Consider the following 6357-nt stretch of genomic DNA (forward strand, 5'->3'; position numbering starts at 1 on the left):
ATAATCCAATAATTATAAATAATAAGCAAATCCTAACCGAAAGCCCGTCTAGCTCAGTTGGTAGAGCGCAAGGCTCTTAACCTTGTGGTCGTGGGTTCGAGCCCCACGGTGGCGTTATTATTTTTTAAATTTTTTCTACTAAGTTTTAATGAGATTTGCAGTATATGGAAGAATAATAAATATTTGCACTCTTTTTGGGGGGGAAAAAAACAGAAGATTTGCAGATATGCACTTGGCCTTGCCCTGTCATTGGCGTACCGCATTTAATACCTTTTTTTTTTTTGGCATTTTCTAAGTAAATTTATTCACCATTTCATATCTCATAAAGGATCGCATTGATCTTATCAAAGCAAGGGGTCACAACTCACATCAAGGTCCCTAGATTCGAGGTTCCTATATACTTCCTTCGGTCCAAAATAAGTGATTTTTTGGCTTTTTTTTTTGTGATCCAAAATAAGTGATTTTTCCAGATTTCAAGAAGGAATTAATTATTTTTTTCCTACATTGTCCTTGGAGTAAATAGTGTTGGAATATGTGTTAGGAGTATTTATGTGAGATAGTAAAGGTTAATATGGTCAATTTCATTGCTAATTAATGCTAAAAGATGGATTTCTTAATCTGTGTGAAAACATCCAAACAATCACTTATTTTGGACCGGAGGGAATAATGGGAATTATTGAAGTGTGAAGCTAATGGGACTTCTTATTTTCCAAGACAAGATATCTAAAGAAAATAAATATTCCAGATCGATGATATTATGATAAATATACTCGCTTCGTTACAAAAAGATTATCCTAATTTGATTTGATATAAACTTTAATAAATAAGGAAAGACTTTTGAGATATATGGTATTAAATAAGTCATACCATTTGTGTTTTGTAAAACTTTTGAAACAGGTGGTCTTAAAACTGCTACAAACATTTGTGAGCTATAATGCTTTTATAGAANGAAATTGTTATAAATTGGATTATTATGAGTAGTTGAGCATAAATTAATGGGTTGGCATAATTATTGGCTAGTTTTGGAGCATTATCCATCAATTTGAGTCTTCGGAAGGGCGTGGAATGCCGATTATGAAACTTCGGAGCGAGGCGAGTCTCCTTTCTAACCTTGTAAGAGGGAATTGTCCCCATAGGTGAATTAATTGGATATGTGCTTCTATTTGTGGGGGCTACGTACGCACGAGGTGACGAGAGTCTGTGCTTAGCTACTATTGTGCTTATGTCCGGGTAGTCCAGGACCCAAAATCATGCTCTACTTGAAATAATTATAACCTTATTGATAGTTTAAATTGCTTTAATCGCATCGAAGTGGTAAATAATTTTCTAAAAGAGTTAAAATTCGTTTCTCGACTTGTAAAGGAGAAATTGACACCTCCTTGAATAATTGTTTCCCTGGTGAAGTCTTGATTGACTGTTTGAATGTGTGTTTCTATGTGTACCTGCGTCGCATGTATGATTCGCGAACGGGGTAATAGATGCATCTATGGTTTGCGCCATTCGATCTTCTGGCAGACCACAGTTTAAATATTACTGGATCGGGTCGTACGACCTCGGAATGATTTGTGCATGCTTGTATTGATAGCCTTGAGATTCATAGATGTTTATAGTTGTTCTCCCTGGCCTGAGATAAATGTATAAATGATGAAAATGAATTTGGAAATTTCCTAAAAAAAATGAAATATTTGTTTACTTACCTCATGCTATTGAGTTACAGCCATTTTTATGAAAATTCTCGATTTACTATATTATTTGTATATTATTTCTGGACCACTAGTTAGTGTCGAAGTCCCCCTCGTCTCTACTTCTTAGAGATTAGACGGGATACTTACTGAGTACACGTTGTTTTGGTACTCATGCTACACTTGCTGTGCATTTTTGTTGCACAGGCACATGTTCCTCTAGCGGCCTAATGGGCGTAGCAGCGTGGATGATACGGAGTTTTAGGTGAGCTACATCTCTCAAGGCGACCCGCAGCTAGCATAGTCTCTTTCAGTGTACAGAATTTACTTTCTGTCCAATTTGTATTCCGGACAGTTATTGTATTTCATTTGATTTCCTAGTGATTGCTCATGCACTTGTGACACCGGGTTCTGGGATGATTTCGAGATTATTCAGTAATTAATTTTTGTAAAGACATCATTATTATTCAGTGAAATTCATTACTTATTGTTTAATATATAAAGGAAACGATTTCAAAAATATTTAAACAAGAAGATTTACTTAGTTATATGGTGTTGGTTTGCCTGACAGTGGAGTCTGACGCCATCACGACCCTTAGTGGATTTTGCGTCGTAACAGTTGTATCACATTATCCAGTTGATGAATTACCACATTCAAACCACTTGCGTACATGACATTCAGGACTTCTTCACCAATGCGATGTAACAACTATAGTTAATCCATGTAATGGGAGTTGCTGAACAATCTGTATGTGCAACATTTCATGAAACATTATTTTATATATCTAGAATAGTGTAACAGAAAAATATTTAAAAAATACCAAACACCAAATCGTACCTATTCCAAGTTTGAGGAATCATCTCAACAGCTAATTTCTCAGTTGGTTCATGAATCTCAACAAGAAAAGTAGTACTTAAACCTCAAAAAAGATATTGATTATCTTTCGAGTGTCAGATTAAGTTTCGAAAAACTTCTTTAAATACTAAATTTGTAACTACAGTAGTTATTTTTCCATTGTCATCATAAACGAAAATTTTTAATCACTTTCTAGTTTTCACCCGGAAAAGAGCAACATATAGTTGTCTATGTGTAAACACTGAGTAATTCCCTATGAATAAAATAAAAAAATTATAAAGTAAAACTATAAATTATGTTGAAACTGTTTTTCAAGTATAAATGTAACTATTGAAAACCTCGAAATTTTTTAGCTTTCATAAGTTGAAGAACAACAATCAAAGGATCAGTTGTAGATGCATTCAGTTGAGGTTGAATTTGATCCACAAGTTCACTCCGTAAGGTTGCCGAAATCCTGTTCCTCCTATATATTTCACGGAGAAACCGCAATAAAAAATAGTTAGTTTTACTACAAAGTATAGTTTCTATTTGTGAATGACTTACTGATCATCTTCAAGTTCAATATTCATAAAAGAGACTTTTGTTGTCTCCTTGCTTGTAGGTTTGAACAGCTTCATAGGTCACAACCTGACCAACGATATTTACAAATATAAAAGTTAATCACAGAATTTTAATAAACGTAGTATTAGAATTAAATGGAAAAGAAGAATTACCGAATAATTATGCCTCATCGACATCATATTGATTCGTGAATTGGTCAAAAGGACGCAAGTTAAAGATGTCCATATGAAATGTAGGATCAGTAGTTTCCTCAACTATTGTCCTCTGCGTAAATGTCAGCCTCAAATTGTGTGTTGTAGTCTTTAATTTCAAATTATTTGCTCCGACAACAAAGTAGGTCATGCGATATAAGCCGTTCCTGTATCTTATTCCTAAAGAACTTAATAACATACTTCCCGATTGAGGCATGTATACGATCACCCTAAAAAATCCTATTAATTGTTAGGATGTATTAGATTGGTATAAATTGTTAATGCTGAAAATTATTTGGTCCGACAACAAAGTAGGTCATGCGATATAAGCCGAGTTCCTGTATCTTATTCCTAAAGAACTTAATAACATACTTTCCGATTGAGGCATGTATACGATCATCCTAGAAAATCATATTAATTGTTAGGATGTATTAGATTGGTATAAATTGTTAATGCTGAAAATTAGTAAACAATTGTCAACAAACATTGTAAAGTTGTCGGATGGATTATATATGATGTAATATATTGTGAATAATTTGTTTTTGCTGGAAATAAGTAAACAATTATCAATCAGATGTTCACAAACAGAAATATAAATAAGACTACACCACACAATCACTTCAAGCAGGTAGTTTCATCTTTTGAGGATTGTTGGAAACTAATAAACAATTGCATATTGGAAAATTTATGGGCAGAGAATAGGAAGAAAAAAGTGAAAGCAATTATAAATATGTTACCTTTGCATCTTGTAATACCAAATCTATCGAATAAGGTATTTCAGGCTTGTAGCGATCCGGGATTTCCCACATTCGAACTACTCTAACTTTTAAATTCCTTTGCATGAAGTTGCTTGAAATTTGTCTGATGTCATGAAGTTCTGTAACCATATTTGCGAAGTTCGTATTCTAACCAAAGCAAAAAAAGAATGGAAAAGGAATTAAAAGGAGACGCATAAAACTGTTGATGTAGTTATGGAGAGAGTGGATAAGTTATGGAGTTAGGTTGGGATACCCACGTTTGGGAAGATGATCGTGGGTTATTTTTAAAAAAAAATATGTTTCTTCCGGTTTATTTTTGAAATCTATCCATATTGCACATTATCCAATTCCAGACGTGGTTGAAGTAATTTTTTTTTTAATTTTCAGGTTTAACAAATTTAAAAAATCATACCAACAAACGTGGGAGTCAAGTAGATTATACTAAATTGGGAGTTTTAAAGTTTGTGAACTTCTGTAAACCAATTAAAGACAACAAATATGTGGAAGTTTTAAACGTTTTGAACTTCTTACAGCTGCATTAGCATATATTTAAATTTCTATTTTAAATTATTTTTGAACCTCCATATAAGTTGGAGGTTGTCCTAAAATTGGACACATGTAATTTATGTTTTGACACTTGGCACAATAATATGGCTTTGCTTCTCCTATTCTATATAGATAGATTTGTCCCCTACCCCGGCCACCACCCTTAAGTAAAATAACAACAACAAACCCAGTAATTTTTACAAGCGAGGTCTGAGGAGGGTAAGATGTACGTGTCTTACCCTTACCCTGGAAGCGCAGAAGAGATTGTTTCCGGTAAATAAATAAGCCTCTCATGAGTTCATGTTCAGGCTAGACCATGGCAGAACAGTAGCATATACTGTAAGTTAAGAAATCATCACAAGAATTTCCATGTAAAGGGAAGTAGTGAAAATTGTTATTAATCAAATAGCAAATGTCTTTTAATTGTACTCCTCTCTGAATCAAATGCCTCAATTAAAAATAAGGTCCTAGCAATAATGGTTAGTTGCAAAAGTCCTTGTAGTTAATGAGACTCAAGCCAAAGAAAAGTTAGAGGAACAAAAATTTGTTATTAGCACAAGTTAATTAAGATTAGTGAAAGAAAAAAAAGCTTAGGGTTGTCATAATAGAAAAGACAAGATTGAAAAGGAAACAACATGTGAAATACTAAGTACTATATTTTGACTTTAGAATGCAACATCTTTCTTGTCCATTCAAATTCTTTCCTTTACGTTTCATCAATCAACCCCTAGTAGACTTTCCATTCAAAATAATTGGTAAGTATTTACAACTTCAAATTAAAATAGATACTATTGGATTGATTGAAGCCAAATTATAGTGTGCTATATGGAGTAGTATTTTAATTGATAATGGGCAGGGGCGGATGTAGCATTCCATTGACGGGTTCAATCGAACCCATAATTTTCGACGTAAAGTATAAACTTATGTGTAAAAATCTACTAAATTGCAATAGATAGTAGATTTAACCCATAATTTTAAAAATATAATGAGTTTAATACTAAAGATCTTAAATATTGAATTCATAGAATTTAAATTCTGAATTCGCCTCTCATAATGATTGTCAACAACAACTAGTAAGCCGTGTGATTGTCTTTTCTTCTTCTTTTCCTCAGCAGTTTGATTGTCTTTATAAGAGGCGAGAAAAGACCCTTTTTTGGCAGTATAATCCAATAATTATAAATAATAAGCAAATCCTAACCGAAAGCCCGTCTAGCTCAGTTGGTAGAGCGCAAGGCTCTTAACCTTGTGGTCGTGGGTTCGAGCCCCACGGTGGGCGTTATTATTTTTTAAATTTTTTCTACTAAGTTTTAATGAGATTTGCAGTATATGGAAGAATAATAAATATTTGCACTCTTTTTGGGGGGGGAAAAAACAGAAGATTTGCAGATATGCACTTGGCCTTGCCCTGTCATTGGCGTACCGCATTTAATACCTTTTTTTTTTTTTAGGCATTTTCTAAGTAAATTTATTCACCATTTCATATCTCATAAAGGATCGCATTGATCTTATCAAAGCAAGGGGTCACAACTCACATCAAGGTCCCTAGATTCGAGGTTCCTATATACTTCCTTCGGTCCAAAATAAGTGATTTTTTGGCTTTTTTTTTAGTGATTCCAAAATAAGTGATTTTTCCAGATTTCAAGAAGGAATTAATTTATCTATATATTTTTAATGAATTTCAACTATACCCATTGAAAAAATTTCTTTTTGTTTAAGATTTTTAGGAATATTGTATAGATTTTTAGATTTCATCACCTTATTTG

The 6357-nt window shown here is 33.2% G+C and overlaps 2 non-coding genes across 2 annotated transcripts; both read left to right on the top strand.

The window, feature by feature from the left end:
- Nucleotides 1–42: 42 nt before the first annotated feature.
- Nucleotides 43–114, top strand: TRNAK-CUU. Its single transcript has one exon. It is a non-coding gene; the product is annotated as a tRNA-Lys (tRNA).
- Nucleotides 115–5797: 5683 nt separating this feature from the next.
- TRNAK-CUU lies at nucleotides 5798–5870 on the top strand. The gene has a single exon. It is a non-coding gene; the product is annotated as a tRNA-Lys (tRNA).
- The last annotated feature ends 487 nt before the right edge of the window (nucleotides 5871–6357 follow it).

Source organism: Nicotiana attenuata, unplaced genomic scaffold, assembly GCF_001879085.1.
Source record: "Nicotiana attenuata strain UT unplaced genomic scaffold, NIATTr2, whole genome shotgun sequence".
NCBI lineage: Eukaryota > Viridiplantae > Streptophyta > Magnoliopsida > Solanales > Solanaceae > Nicotiana > Nicotiana attenuata.